The 16,551-nt window shown below is 41.4% G+C and overlaps 1 long non-coding RNA gene across 1 annotated transcript in view; it reads left to right on the top strand.

The window, feature by feature from the left end:
* Positions 1 to 13,106, top strand: part of LOC134202458 (uncharacterized) — a 224,428-nt gene extending 211,322 nt beyond the window's left edge. The window contains exon 3 of the long non-coding RNA XR_009977242.1: positions 13,012 to 13,106. This is a non-coding gene — a long non-coding RNA (uncharacterized LOC134202458). The remainder of the gene's footprint in view (positions 1 to 13,011) is intronic.
* The last annotated feature ends 3,445 nt before the right edge of the window (positions 13,107 to 16,551 follow it).

The raw sequence follows: 16,551 nt of genomic DNA, 5'->3' as shown, positions 1-16,551 counted from the left end.
TTCTGTCCAGTTCCCGAGCAAGATTCAGTCTGGAAACCCTTCTAGAATCCATCCGGATTCTGTCCGGAACCCCTTCAGGAATCTATCCAAACTACCATCAGGATTCTGTCCGGAATCCCTTCAGAATTCTAACCCCAATTCTCTTTAGAATCCTATCCGTTTTGCTTCCAGATTTATCTCCAGAATTTCTTCAAGATGCTGTTCGAAACTCCTAAAGGATTTTGCACGAAATTACTTCGAGATTCTGTCCGGAATCACTTCAGGATTATGTGCGTAACCTCTGCATATTACCTTCAAAAAGCTGTCCTGAATCTCCATAGGATTCTGTCCAGAATTATTCTGTTCTGAATACCTTCAGGATTCTGTCAGGAATCTTTTTAGGATTGTGTGCGTAATTCCTTCAGATTTCTTTTCGAAATTCCTCCAGGATGCTGTCCGCAAACCCTTCAGCATTCTGTCCGGAATTCACTCGGCATTTCGTCTGGACTATCTCCACTGTTCGGAATCCCTTTAGGATGATGTCCAAAATTGCTTCAGGATTCTGTCAAAAATTTCTACAGAATTATCTTTGGAATGCCTTTAAAACTCTATGCGAAGTCATTTCAGTAATATGTCTGAAAGTCCTTCAGAATTTAGGAATCTGTCCGGAATCCAAGCAAGATTCAGTCCCTAATCCCCTACCGTTTCTGTCGGATATCCCTTCAGCATTCTGTTTAAATACTTTCCGGAATCCTCTCTGGATTCTGTTCAAAATCCATTCTGGATTCTGTCCGGAATTTCTTCAGAATTATCTTCGGAACTCCTTCAGGATTCTATTTGACATTCTTCATGGATTCGGTCCGGTTCTTCGATCCGTAATCTCGTCTGGATTTTTTCCTTTATAACCTTAACCTTAAGAATTCTGCCAATAATCTGTTATGGATTCTATCCGGATTCCGTCGAGGGTTTGGTCCGGAATCTTTTCAGCATTCTTCAAAATTATCTACGGAATTCCTTCAATTCCTTCAAATCCAGAATCGTTTAGGAATTCTGTGCGTAATCCCTCCATAATTCCATCAGGATGCTGTATCGAATACCTTCTGGATTCTATCCGGAATCCACTCAGGATTCTGTCCGGAATCCACTCAGGATTGTGTCCGGCATCACTTTCGGATTATGTCAGGATTTTATCCGTAATGCCTTCAGATTTATTTTCGGGATTTTTTCAGGATGTTGTTTTAAAAAAATGCCTTCCGGATTCTGTCCGGAATTGATTCAGGATTCTGTGCGTAAGCCCTTTCGAATACTGAATTCTGTCCGGAATCCCTTCGGAATTCTGTTTGAAGTCCCTCCAGCATTCTGTGCGTAATTCCTTCAAATGCATTCAGAATTCTGTCCGGGATCTTTGACATTCCTCTGGAGAGGTTGATCAATTTCTCCGAAGAAATAAACCTGAGTTCTTTCAGGGCATTTAGTCGATTTTCTTCCAGGTTTTTCTATATTCCGCAAAATCCTCACAGTCTAGCAAATTTACTACAATTTTTATTATCCAACATTAACTTTCTCGTTATACAGCAGTTATAGAAACTTCGCTTAGAAATCTCGCAGTTGATATCTGTGGGAGTGCTTAGAGAACTGAGCGTCTAGACGCTAATGTTCATGTAGGGGAATGTAATGCGAGTTCCGGCTTTGGGTCTTGGAAGTTACCAGACGTTCAATTTTGTCCGTGGTTTATCCCAACATTTATGTGTTCTGTGACATGCTATTTGCTTCCCATGGGACTGCTGCAGTCTCACTGCATGTAGGATAACATATACTACAGGCGCTTAATGTATTCCACTCAAATAAGCTATCAGCGGCATAACATTTCGAATCATGTAGCGTTGAAGCAGTGTCTTATCTATTTCGGTTCAATCCTTCATCGAGTAGGACATATGATGTGATTGTGATTGCATAATAAACAACTTAATCAAACTTGGATTCAGTAACTGCATTTTTTACGCACTGTTATCAATATTACTTCTTGAATTTGTGTCGACTTTCACATTCCTCGTGGAATGCGAAACATTTTAATGGGCCCGCCCGAGCCGAGTTCATAAAAATTCTCGCTTACACCTCGGCCCTCAACTCTATCTCTCTTCTCGGGGATTTGGCGACTTGTATCGTGTTTATAATGCCTTTCCAACAATTTGCAACATTCATTCGAGCGTTCATCACCGCGCTCTGGCAAAGCGAAAGCAAATGAGAATTCTTCATCGGCAATGTGGTAGTAGTGCGCCCTGCTTCTCCACCAACCAGCTCAAAGTTGCATAACCTCGAAAACAAAAAAAAAAAGAGACAGAATTGAGCCCCGCTCCAAATGAGCCCCTCGGCGAAATTGCCAATGGAGGGTGTGGCTGAGATGCCAGCGACCGTCCGAAACCTGTTTGGGTTCTGGAGTTTCGACGGCGACGTCTTTTTTTTTCTTGCTGTAATAATTAATTCGTCGCATCAAAAAAAGGCGTCCCTAAGGGAGACAAATTGAGCGGCTGCTACACGGGACTCATCATAACAAACAACAGAAGGAGATCCACGGTTCACGACGAGCGAATACCTTCGTGCTGGGTCGATTGCATGCAATTATGATTGTGTCGGAGTTGGAATCGCTCTTTCACGTGCCGTAGTTGTTGCAGTAATCGAGATGATCCAAGGTTAAAAATGATGGAATCGAAAGACCGCTTGCGCAAAACCGGTTTACCTGGACGTGGCCAGAGCTTTAATATCTGGTTGGGTTATGCAGAAATATTTTGCTATTCGTAGGTCGAATTGGATTGGATTCGTGTTGTTAAAACTAGTTACCTTTATGCTAACTTAAATTAATCAAATAGCAGTGGCTAAAAATAAAAATAAAATTGTTGAGCACGTTAGGAGTTTTTGAAATTTACGTAGAACGTTATCAACATTTCCCCTAGATCATATTTGGTGAATTAACGTCTTGACACTTCTGTTATTTATATATCTATAATTTGAACTCACTTACGAGTCGTTCAAAGCCGCCTCGTATTACTACATATTTCACGTCTTCACGCTTCTGGTCATCGTTTACAATATTTCCGAAAAAGTGTCTAATAAATTGATCAAACATTTTTACTATTATACCAAAAAAATTCCTGTAGTACCATAAAAGCACTCCAGCCGAGAAGGCAAGCACCTCCCTCGAACCGTGTATTATTCTATTCAACAAGTTTTGCCCAACTACGCCGATATTGTATCGCCCTCCCCAAACGATTCTCATCCTTATGCCACCCTCATTCCTGCATTTCTCCATTTTCCGAAAGGGGAGAAAACAATCTGAAATCAGCAAAGCACTGCCATTTAGATTAGTTAACCTTTTTGCCTATAGTGCCACCCGTCCCTACCCCCGTTACTACACGTCCCTCCATGGCTTCGAATCCTATAAACAGGCGACTGCCACAGCAAAGCGTTATATCGCTTCCTATTCGTCTTCCGGGATGGAAAGACAGAGAGAGAGGGAGCACGGCACAAGGACATAAGTGGACGAGAAACTATTAGTGCCAAGATAATGGAAAAGCAAGCAGGTTCTTTGCGCTAACAGATGGACACCGCCGTTACCGTTCCGGGGAACGATCTTGGCCCAGCGAGAAGATAAAGCCATGTCTATGAATAAATTTGCGATTGTACTTACGTTTCTGATTCATTGGGTTGTTTTTAGCTGAATGTGGGTGACTTTTATTTTCGTTGAATAAAAAAAAAGCGGATGCATGAAAGAAGGTTTAAAAAATCGATTTTCAAGATTGAATGGATCATCCTTCCAAAAATTCTGTAGAGAATCCTTCTCAGAATATTTTGGAAAAACCATTTCAGGATTCTGAGCAAAATCCTCCCTATCATTCTGTGGAGAACTCTTCCCAGGATTCTGTGGAGAATTCTTTCCAGAATTATGTGGAGAGTCCTTTCCGGGGTTCTATGGAGAATTCTTTTCAGGATTTCGTGAAGAATCCTTTCCATGAATATGAGGAGAATCCTTTCCAGGATTCTGTGGAGAATCTTTGCCAGGATTCTGTGGAGAATCTTTCCCAGAATTCTGTGAAGAATCCTTTTCAGGATTCTGCAAAGAATCCTTTTCAGGATTCTGCAAAGAATCCTTTCCAGGATTCTGCAAAGAATCCTTTTCAGGATTCTGCAAAGAATCCTTTTCAGGATTCTGCAAAGAATCCTTTTCAGGATTCTGCAAAGAATCCTTTTCAGGATTCTGCAAAGAATCCTTTCCAGGATTCTGCAAAGAATCCTTTCCAGGATTCTGCAAAGAATCCTTTCCAGGATTCTGTGAAGAATCCTTTCCAGGATTCTGTGTACAATCCTTTCCAGGATTCTGTGTAGAATCCTTTCCAGGATTCTGTGGAAAAACTTTGCCAGGATTATTGGGTATTCCATTCCAGGATTCTGTGGAGAATCCTTTCCAGGATTCTGTGGAGAATCCTTTCCAGGATTCTGTAGATAATTCTTTCCAGGATTCTGTGAAGAATCCTTCCCAGGATTCTATGAAGAATCCTTTCCAAGATTTTGTGAAGAATGCTTCGCAGGATTCTATGAAGAATCCTTTCCAAGATTTTGTGAAGAATGCTTCGCAGGATTCTATGAAGATTCTGTGAAGAATCCTTACTAGGATTCTGTGAAGAATCCTATCCGGATTCTGTGAAGAATCCTTTCCAGGATTCTGTGAAGAATCCTTTCCAGGATTCTGTGAAGAATTCTTTCCAGGATTCTGTGAAGAATCCTTTCCAGGATTCTGTGAAGAATCCTTTCCAGGATTCTGTGAAGAATCCTTTCCAGGATTCTGTTTAGAATCCTTTCCAGGATTCTGTTTAGAATCCTTTCCAGGATTCTGTTTAGAATCCTTTCCAGGATTCTGTTTAGAATCCTTTCCAGGATTCTGTTTAGAATCCTTTCCAGGATTCTGTTTAGAATCCTTTCCAGGATTCTGTTTAGAATCCTTTCCAGGATTCTGTTTAGAATCCTTTCCAGGATTCTGTTTAGAATCCTTTCCAGGATTCTGTAAAGAATCCTTTACATGATTCCGTGAAAAATCCTTTCCAGGATTCTGTGAAGAATCCTTTCCATGATTCTGTAAAGAATCCTTTCCAGGATGCTGTAAAGAATCTTTTCCAGGATTCTGTAAAGAATCCTTTCCAGGATTCTGTTTAGAATCCTTTCCAGGATTCTGTTTAGAATCCTTTCCAGGATTCTGTTTAGAATCCTTTCCAGGATTCTGTTTAGAATCCTTTCCAGGATTCTGTTTAGAATCCTTTCCAGGATTCTGTGAAGAATCCTTTCCAGGATTCTGTGAAGAATGCTTTCCAGGGTTCTGTGAAGAATCCTTTCCAGGATTGTGTGAAGAATCCTATCCAGGAGAATCCTTTCCAGGATTCTGTTTAGAATCCTTTCCAGGATTCTGTTTAGAATCCTTTCCAGGATTCTGTTTAGAATTATTTCCAGGATTCTGTTTAGAATCCTTCTCAGGATTCTGTGAAGAATCCTTCCCAGGATTCTGTGAAGAATCCTTTCCAGGATTCTGTGAAGAATCCTTTCCAGGATTCTGTGAAGAATCCTTTCCAGGATTCTGTGAAGAATCCTTTCCAGGATTCTGTGAAGAATCCTATTCTGATTAGAATCCTTTACAGGATTCTGTTTAAAATCCTTTCCAGGATTTAGAATTCTTTCCAGGATTCTGTTTAGAATTCTTTCTAGGATTCTATTTAGAATTCTTTCCAAGATTCTGTGGAGAATCATTGCCAGGTTTCTGTGGAGAATCCTTACCAGGGTTCTGTGAAGAATCCTTTCCAGGATTGTGTGAAGAATCCTATCCAGGAGAATCCTTTTCAGGATTCTGTTTAGAATCCTTTCCAGGATTCTGTTTAGAGTTTTCTCTTTCCAGGATTCTATTTAGAATCCTTTTCAGGATTCTGATTAGAATCCTTTACAGGATTCTGTTTAAAATCCTTTCCAGGATTTAGAATTCTTTCCAGGATTCTGTTTAGAATTCTTTCTAGGATTCTATTTAGAATTCTTTCCAAGATTCTGTGAAGAATCCTTCCCAGGATTCTGTGAAGAATCCTTCCCAGGATTCTGTGAAGAATCCTTCCCAGGGTTCTGTGAAGAATCCTTCCCAGGATTCTGTGAAGAATCCTTTCCAGGATTCTGTGAAGAATCCTTCCCAGGATTCTGTGAAAAGGGAGGAAGTGCCGGAGGAGAAAGCTTTTTTTTTAATTTGTTATTCATAGAAATTGCGTTTCAAGTATTATGAACATGTAAAGTGAGCTAATCAGAAATTAAACAAACTTACATTAGGGTATAACGATAACCATTACAATAATATTGAGTATTCGTATGTTATTCAAATTCTTAATCAATCATTCAATCAATTTCTTAATCATCAATAAATTCAATTAGCACCAACTATAAACAATATCCATCAGATTAAACGGAATTGTACTCTAGTAAACTCTACAATTCTCACTCGGGTCACCCTCGGTGAAGTCCTCATTTCTTCGATCCTCTTGGTGAATAATTGAGTGCACCATATCCATGCGGAGCCGTTGAAACGAGTGTAACAAATTAATTAACATGTCATCGAAAGACGGTTTACCGTTGTCCTCCTGTCCAACGTGTTCCGAGTTGCCTTTGATGTTTTCGAGCATGGAAAATGTTACATGCCGGCCGGAGGGGTGAGATCGATCCTGTTGGCATCGTACAACGCGTACCACAACCCGCCCGCCCTTGTAGTCAGCGTACGGGGCGGGGAGTTTGACTATCTAGCGATAATGATTAATGGGCCATTGATTAAGCCAACCAAATCGAACGAAGCCGTGGAACCCCCAACGGATGGAGGATAGGATGTGATGTGGAAACAAAGGCATTTTTGCCTTCGATTCCTCCGGTGCTGTGGCTTATGAAGTTTCCTGTTCGCCATGTGTCAAGTAAATAAAAATATGTTTTTCCCAGAATGTACGCCCGCGGAGGAGAGGCTCGCTTTTGAAGGTTGAATCTTGGTGTTTCGGGCTGGGAAAGTAGGGAGGAGGGCTCGGTGCAGAAGTGCACGCAGCGCTCACCCAAGAGGGTTTCAAGATGATTAGTCTTAATTTAGTGTGGTTAGCCGGCGGCTCCGTGGATCGATAGGTACGTCAGTTCTCAAGTGTCATTCATTAGCCAAAACAGGGGTTTCAAACAGTTAGGTGGTTGTTTAGTAATTAATTACGTACGGATTAACGTGCGGATACTTCAAGCGGAAAGTTGCGACCGACCGGGTTGGTTGGGGAGTTGAGTGGGAAATGTGTCGGTTGTTGAGCGATGATAGTTCAATATGTTGCGATTTATGTTGAACGGTATCAGTTTTCACATGAACTAAGAGCAGATTAGATCTACAAATCTGAAAAATAAGGTAATATAAACCAATATTGTAATCCAAATTCTACAACAAAATTCGTCTTCAAGTTATTTGAAAATATCCTAGCACAAATTTGCTGAATACAAAAACCATGAGAGGATTCACTACAGAATCCTGGAAAAGACTCTCCACAGAATTCTGGAAAAAATATACACAGAATTCTGGGAAGGATTTTCCATAATATCGTGGGAAGAATTCTACGCCGAATCCCGCTTCATAGAATTATGCGAAGGATTTTCCACAAAAAAACTAGGAAAGATTTTCCACAGAATACTAAGAAAGATTTTCCACAGAATTCTAGAAAGGATTTTCCGAAGAGTTCTAGAAAGGATTCTCCAAAGAAACGTGAAAAGCAGGAACCTCATAATCCTGGACAGCATTCTCCACATAATCCTGGAAAGGATTCTCCACAGAGTCCTGGATAGGATTCTCCATAGAATCCTGGAAAGAATTCTCCACAGAATCCTGGAAAGGATTCTCCACAGAATCCTGAAAAGGATTCTCCACAGAATCCTGAAAAGGATTCTCCACAGAATCCTGAAAAGGATTCTCCACAGAATCCTGAAAAGGATTCTCCACAGAATCCTGAAAAGGATTCTCCACAGAATCCTGAAAAGGATTCTCCACAGAATCCTGAAAGGATTCTCTACAGAATTCTGGAGATGATTCTCCACAGAATCTTGGAGAGGATTCTCCACAGAATCCTGGATAAAATTCTCCACAGAAACCTGGAAAGCAGTAACCTCATAATCCTGGACAGCATTTTCCACAGAATCCTGGAAAGGATTCTCCACAGAATCCTGGTAAGGATTCTCCACAGAATCCTAGTAAGGATTCTGCACAGAATCCAGGTGAGGATTCTCCACAGAATCCAGGTGAGGATTCTCCACAGAATCCTGGTAATGATTCTCTACAGAATCCTGTTAAGGATTCTCCACAGAATCCTGGTAAGGATTCTCCAGAGTCCTGGTAAGGATTCTCCACAGAATCCTGGTAAGGATTCTCCACAGAATCCTGGTAAGGATTCTCCACAGAATCCTGGAAAGGATTCTCCACAGAATCCTAGAAAGGATTCTCCACAGAATCCTGGAAAGGATTCTCCACAGAATCCTGGAAAGGATTCTCCACAGAATCCTGGAAAGGATTTTTCACAGAATCCTGGTAAGGATTCTCCACAGGATCCGGGTAAGGATTCTCCACAGAATCCTGGTAAGGATTCTCCACAGAATCCTGGTAAGGATTCTCCACAGAATCCTGGTAAGGATTCTCCACAGAATCCTGGAAAGGATTCTCCACAGAATCCTGGAAAGGATTCTCCACAGAATCCTGGAAAGGATTCTCCACAGAATCCTGGAAAGGATTCTCCACAGAATCCTGGAAAGGATTCTCCACAGAATCCTGGAAAGGATTCTCCACAGAATCCTGGAAAGGATTCTCCACAGAATCCTGGAAAGGATTCTCCACAGAATCCTGGAAAGGATTCTCCACAGAATCCTGGAAAGGATTCTCCACAGAATCCTGGAAAGGATTCTCCACAGAATCCTGGAAAGGATTCTCCACAGAACCTTGGAAAGGATTCTCCACATAAACCTGGAAAGGATTCTCCACAGAATCCTGGAAAGGATTCTCCACAGAATCCTGGAAAGGATTGTCCACAGAATCCTGGGAAGGATTCTTCAAAAAATCCTGGAAAGGATTCTCCACAGAATCCTGGTAAGAATTCTGCACAGAATCCTGGTAAGGATTCTCCACAGAATCCTGGCAAGTGTTCTCCGCAGAATCCTGGTAAGGATTCTCCACAGAAACCTGGCAATGATTCTCCACAGAATCTTGGAAAGAATTCTAAATAGAATCCTAGAAAGAATTCTAAACAGAATCCTGGAAAGAATTCTAAATCCTGGAAAGGATTTTAAACAGAATCCTGGAAAGTGTTCTCCGCAGAATCCTGGAAAGTTCTCCACAGAATCCTGGTAAGGATTCTCCACAGAATCCTGGCAAGTGTTCTCCGCAGAATCCTGGTAAGGATTCTCCACAGAAACCTGGCAATGATTCTCCACAGAATCTTGGAAAGAATTCTCACAGAATCCTGGAAAGTTCTCCACAGAATCCTGGAAAGGATTCTCCACAGAATCCTGGAAAGGATTCTCCACAGAATCCTGGAAAGGATTCTCCACAGAATCCTGGAAAGGATTCTCCACAGAATCCTGGAAAGGATTCTCCACAGAATCCTGGAAAGGATTCTCCACAGAATCCTGGAAAGGATTCTCCACAGAATCCTGGAAAGGATTCTCCACAGAATCCTGGAAAGGATTCTCCACAGAATCCTGGAAAGGATTCTCTACAGAATTCTGGGAAGGATTCTTTACAGAATTCTGGAAAGGTTTCTTCACAGAATCCTGGAAAGGATTCTCCACAGAATCCTGGAAAGGATTCTCCACAGAATCCTGGAAAGGATTCTCCACAGAATCCTGGAAAGGATTCTCCACAGAATCCTGGAAAGGATTCTCCACAGAATCCTGGAAAGGATTCTCCACAGAATCCTGGAAAGGATTCTCCACAGAATCCTGGAAAGGATTCTCCACAGAATCCTGGAAAGGATTCTCCACAGAATCCTGGAAAGGATTCTCCACAGAATCCTGGAAAGGATTCTCCACAGAATCCTGGAAAGGATTCTCCACAGAATCCTGGTAAGAATCCTGGTAAGAATTCTCTTCATCCGAATTCCGACAGGAATTCATCCAATTCCGACAGGAATTCATCCGAATTCCGACAGGATTTCATCCGAATTCCGACAGGTATGCATCCCATGGATTCTCCACAGAATCCTGGTAAGAATCCTAGTAAGAATTCTCTTCATCCGAATTCCGACAGGAATTCATCCGCATTCCGACAGGAATTCATCCGAATTCCGACAGGTATGCATCCTAATTCCGACAGGAATTCATCCGAATTCCGATAGGAATTCATCCAATTCCGATAGGAATTCATCCGAATTCCGATAGGAATTCATCCGAATTCGATAGGAATTCATCCGAATTCCGATAGGAATTCATCCGAATTCCGATAGGAATTCATCCGAATTCCGATAGGAATTCATCCGAATTCCGATAGGAATTCATCCGAATTCCGATAGGAATTCATCCGAATTCCGATAGGAATTCATCCGAATTCCGATAGGAATTCATCCGAATTCCGATAGGAATTCATCCGAATTCCGATAGGAATTCATCCGAATTCCGATAGGAATTCATCCGAATTCCGACAGGAATTCATCCGAATTCCGACAGGAATTCATTCAAATTTTCGAAAGGAATTTATCCGAATAACGATAGGAATTGATCCGAATACCGATAGGAATTGATCCGAATTCCGATAGGAATTAATCCGAAGTCCGACAGGGATTCATCCGAATTCGACGGGAATTCATCCGAATTCCGACGGAATTCATCCGAATTCCGACAGGAATTCATCCGAATTCCGCCAGGAATTCATCCGAATTCCGCCAGGAATTCATCCGAATTCCGCCAGGAATTCATCCGAATTCCGCCAGGAATTCATCCGAATTCCGCCAGGAATTCATCCGAATTCCGCCAGGAATTCATCCGAATTCCGCCAGAATTCATCCGAATTGCGCCAGAATTCATCCGAATTGCGCCAGGAATTCATCCGAATTGCGCCAGGAATTCATCCGAATTGCGCCAGGAATTCATCCGAATTGCGCCAGGAATTCATCCGAATTGCGCCAGGAATTCATCCGAATTCCGATAGGAATTCATTCAATTCCGACTTGAATACATTCGAATTCCGAATTCCGATACATTCGAATTCCGAATTTCAAAAAGAATTAATTTGTATTCGAAAAACTCATCCGAATTCCAAAAGAATTCATCCGAATTTCATAAAATCAATCCACTCGAATTCCAACAGGAATTCATCCGAATCCCGAAAGAAATTCATCCAAATTCCGACTGGATTTCGTCCGAATCCCGAAAGGAATTCATCCGAATTCCGACAGCGATTGATCCTAATTTCGATGGGAATTGATTCGACAGAAATGCATCCAAATTTCAACAGGAATTCATCTGAATTTTGACAGGAGTTTATCCTAAAGCAATTCATTCTGAATTCAAAATAAATTTATCCAAATTTCAAAAAGATTTCTTCCGAATTTCTGACTGGAATCAATTCGAATTGCGACAGAAACTCATCCGAAAAAATAATTAAAAGTCCGACAGGATTTCATCCAAATTTCAACAAGAGATTTCCCGGATTGCGATAGGGAATCTGAACTCACATGGGGGTTCGGCTGTAAACTGAGAAGAATTCATCTGCATTGTGCCCGGTTGAAAATCGTTGCTATTCCAACAATAATTCATCGGAATTCCGGCAAGCTTGCTTTTGAATTTTGACAAAAATCTGAATGTTATTAATTAATATCGACATTTCTGCCATAATTTGTCATAAACTTGTTTAACTTTTTTTACTAATGCGTCTTAGTTTTGATTGCATTTTTCATTTTCGACAGATTTTGATTTCTCAATGGAATACTTTTGACTGCAATTCTTTCCAACACCGAATTTACTTTAGTTCTGGCAAGAATTAAACTGTGTCTGAATCGTTCGTTTTTTTAATAATTTAGTTAGCACTGACAAAAATACCTTTTAAACAGGGATTAAAAGTTGGGGGCCATCCATTGTTGCCACTTTTGGTAAATTTCGAAACCGCCGCCTTGAAGATTGCAACATTTGTTCACGGGTCGTCACCAACTTAGAACACAATTCCGATTTGGAAGATTTTCAAAATCTGCTACCGCAAGGGCTCCCATGCAATCGGAATCCCTTATCGACCCACGCGGCTTCCAGATCCGTTCCCTTTAGTTGGTGCTTGGTGATGCGTCATCGACGCCACCGACTCCGGAAATAGGATATCCAATTAGGTGTATGAAGGGGAGCTACCTGCACCTGCTGACTTACATACGGTGTGATGCATCCAACTTGGTTAAGCCTTCGGAAGCTCAAGCCATGTGCATCTCCAGCAGCGAACACCAACCAACGAACCGAACTACAAGTGTGCGATATGTTAATAACTTTCAGATAATTGTTGTTCATAATTCCTACCCCCTTTTCCGCGCGGCTCTTTGCCTCCACAAAGTTGGGGTCCCAACGGGAACATCACTCATTCAGCTGCTGTAGTACTCGGGCTGGCAACTGCACGTATGCATAACTGCGAGTTACTGAGTTGCTGCAATTCGGTTCCCGGGTGGCGGTGGCACCGTTCGGCATGATGAAGTTTTCAAGAGGCGTGTAACGTAAGAAGCTCCTGTTGGGATTATTTTCCAACCCATATTGCGTCGTGCAACGACCCACTCTAATTACAGTCTACCCTACTCTGCTACAACACTCTCCAGCTCTCCTACCCCTCTAACGCCTAGCGACCTGTGTTCAATGTTGTGTTATCTGTGTTATCAATATAAAAAAAATTGCACCACATTCTAATTTATTGTTTTTCTTCTTCTTTCTTCCCTGTTTGTTTATCTATCTCTCCATTTCCGCATGTTTGCGCCTCTTTCTTGTCTATCTATTTCACAGGTAGCGGCCATGATGTCCTGCCCCTTCCATTACCATTACCACTTCTTCCACCAGCTTTGCACGCAGATTTCCTCCGGTCCACATCGGAGTTAAGGTAAGACTAAAAATTGCACTTCTTTAATTGGTTTATTTTTTTTCTTTCACCACTTGTTTCCATTTTATTCCAACGAATTCCGGTTTTTAATAGGATACTTAAACTTGATATCTACCATTCATAACACCGAGTGAATCCGCATATTGAATATGGTTTGAGCAGTTTTCTGATGCATGGCGGACGGTATAACGCCTCCATTCAAGCTTTTCAGGCGTATCCCAAGATCGATATTTTCTATCACTTTTTTTCCCGCCGAAAAAAAAAATTTTCATTGTAAGAACGCCCAAAATTATTTAAGTGGCTATGCAGGAAGGTGTTCGCTACTTTGCTTATCAAATATTTTTTCGATTAACGTCATACTGATTCAAAAAAAAATACTCCTAATGTGCCGCAGTGACACGCTCAAATCGGGTAATTCTTTAGAGTTTGATAAACAATGAATAAGAATTCCGTTGAAAAATTCTGTTTCATTCGTGTCTGATACAAAATACATGTTATTGTGACAAAAAAAACTTTTTTTTAACATGACCAACATTATTTCAAAGCAGATCATAATTTACTTATCAACAACATTCTCATGCATCAGAAAAGGAACGGTGACATCATTATCACAGAGTTTTGAAACAAAATCACAGCTGCAAATAAACAGATTCATCTACCCAATGGCAACATTGCCTTTCTCATAATTCTCCAAACAGTAACAACTTTCCATACGCTTTTTTGTCATAACTTTTGAACACAGCATCCGATAGTGCATATGAAGTAGTACAGCCTCTCAGTACAGTTTTGATTTTTGAACGGAATAAAAACATTCCACTAACGAACACAGCGAGACACATACAACTTTTCCGCCCTTCCTTGCTTCAGGGACGGGATGCTACGGGAGACGCTAAATATGTTATGAGCCCTGCTGCTGCTACTTCCACGGTGTAGGTTCACATAACTCGAATCATTTCGCAATGCTCGACTCCTTGGTCCCTCACCCGGCCAGCCGGGCGGGGTCGGTTACGAAACGAATGGACGAACAATGCTCGTTACGACTGTTGATATGATTTTGCTCCTCCAGCACCACCAGCGTCGCATCTTGTCGCCTCATCTGGAGGCGCATCTAACGACGATGACAACGCAACCCCCCACCCGTATGTATGTTTGTTGGCAAAAAGCTCCGAGTTGGTGCCTGCCTACCTGCTTTACTGCACAACTGCTGACAACCGGGAAGGTATTTCAGGTCCATCCAGGAAACAGCACCACCGGAATTTGAATCTTTTATTGGCTTGGTGGAGCGCGCTCTTCTCGGTTGGCCGTCGTCGCTCCCCGAAGGTCCTCGTCACCCTGCCTGCCTGTATCTTATTGTGATAGCCTTTAGCCTGCATTACATGGCTGTTGCACGTCGTTGGAAGCAAACCGACCGAAGCAACGACGCAGCAACGGGGTTGTGTCCGTTTCCGGTCCGGATTTCAGTTGCCGCGCGCGGAGCACTCGGTTCGGACTTCGGTGCCGTAACAAACTCAGTTTTATCTTCAACTGCTCGGAATAGGAAGGGCACAAGTTGTGTCCATCCGCCGTCATCATCGTTGTTGATGCGAGGCGGGGGTAAGGGCTACTCGGTGACCGTTTCCCAAAGTTAATTGGTGGTTTTGATGGGTAATGCTTTTTGGGACTTTGTGGCTTAGCGATGGGTCACATGGGATCGTCTGTGGTTGGGAAATTAGTTGCTAAAGGACAGGCCCCCAAATATGGACTTGATGAATTGATTTTTGTATAAGCCATGAAGGTTAAGGAAAATTTGAGTTTTAAGGCCGTATTTCATCATCGATCATGATTCCAGATTATTTTTTATTTATTAAAACTAAGGGCGAAGTGGCCTCTGCGGTACATTGGTCCCCCACGAGCAATGTCAAAATGTATTTGAATGATAAGCTTTTTTTTGTTAAATCTCTTGGCTGTGCATATGGACAGCACATGTTTCGAAATGGACAGATTGAAATGAAATTTGCGAAAAAGAATCCACGTGTCTTGGAGTGACTCGAACCCTCAACCTCCTACTCTCTAGATAGGCGTGATAATCCCTACACAACAAGACCACTTGAAGGTCACATTTGCGGAAAAGCCATCAGAATCCGAGTACCAACCTCTACCGCGGTATTTTTTTTTTGCAAATTGAATATCTTTCGGAGATATTGTAGTTTTATTAAATAGTCAAAAAGTGTACAAATTCGGTACTTTTTCTTTACATGTTATAATTTCATCAAGATTGCACCAATATTTGATTTTAAATTAAAGACAATTCAAAACCAAATAAATGGGAATATTTTCCAGTTAACATAGCTTTTCTTTCCGATGAAGTTGGTTACCTGAATTACAAGATTTGGTCGGAGTATATAAACGGAGCCATAAAATAATATCAAAGCGAATGGGTGACCCAAAAAAATGTGAAAAGACTCAATATTTGATTTTTTACCTAAAAAAGCTCATTTTTCCAAAATCTATCTAGCGCGACCTAGAAACGATTTTTTTGAAAGTCGGTTTGTTCTACAAAAATTATCCAGACAGGTATATTTTTCATTTCAGGTTGAGCACCATTACTTTTCGAACATCGATTTTTTTGGGCCACCATTATGTACAATGTAGATAATCAAAAGTGTTACATCGTGCTCCAAATCATTTGGAATTCTGATAGGAATTCATTTGAAACCTACATAACTTTTTTTCAAATTCCGACAGGATTTCATTCGACATCCAGCGAGAATTCATTTGAACTCCGACAGAAACTGTTTCGAATACCGACAGGAATTCATTCGAATTTCGACAGGAATTCATTCGATTTCCAACAGGAGTTCCATTCAAATTCCGACAGCAATCCCATTCGAATTCCGACAGGAATTCCATTCGAATTCCGACAGGAATTTCATTCAAATTCCGACAGGTATTCATTCGAATTCCGACAAGAATTAATTGGACTTGATTCGAATTCCGATAGGAATTCATTCGAATTCCGACAGGAATTCATTCGAATTCCGACAGGAATTCATTCGAATTCCGACAGGAATTCATTCGAATTTCGACAGGAATTCATTCGAATTCCGACAGGAATTCACTCGAATTTTGACAGTAATTTACTCGAATTCCGACAGGAATGCGCTCGAATTCCGACAGGAATTCACTCTAATTCCGACAGAAATTCACTCGAATTCCGATAGGAATTCACTTGAATTCCAACATAAATTCACTCGAATCAAGATAGGAATTCACTCGAATTTAGATAGGAATTCACTCTAATTCCGACAGGAATTCACTCGAATTTCGACAGGAATTCACTCGAATTCCGACAGGAATGCGCTCGAATTCCGACAGGAATTCACTGGAATTCCGACAGGAATTCACTAGAAATCTGACAGGAATTCACTCGAAATCCGACAGGAATTCACTCGAAATCCGACAGGAAT

The sequence above is a fragment of the Armigeres subalbatus genome, chromosome 1 (assembly GCF_024139115.2).
Source record: "Armigeres subalbatus isolate Guangzhou_Male chromosome 1, GZ_Asu_2, whole genome shotgun sequence".
In the NCBI taxonomy this organism is placed as follows: Eukaryota; Metazoa; Arthropoda; class Insecta; order Diptera; family Culicidae; genus Armigeres; species Armigeres subalbatus.
Note: the sequence above shows the minus strand (reverse complement) of the source record. Positions and strands in the feature narration are given on the sequence as shown.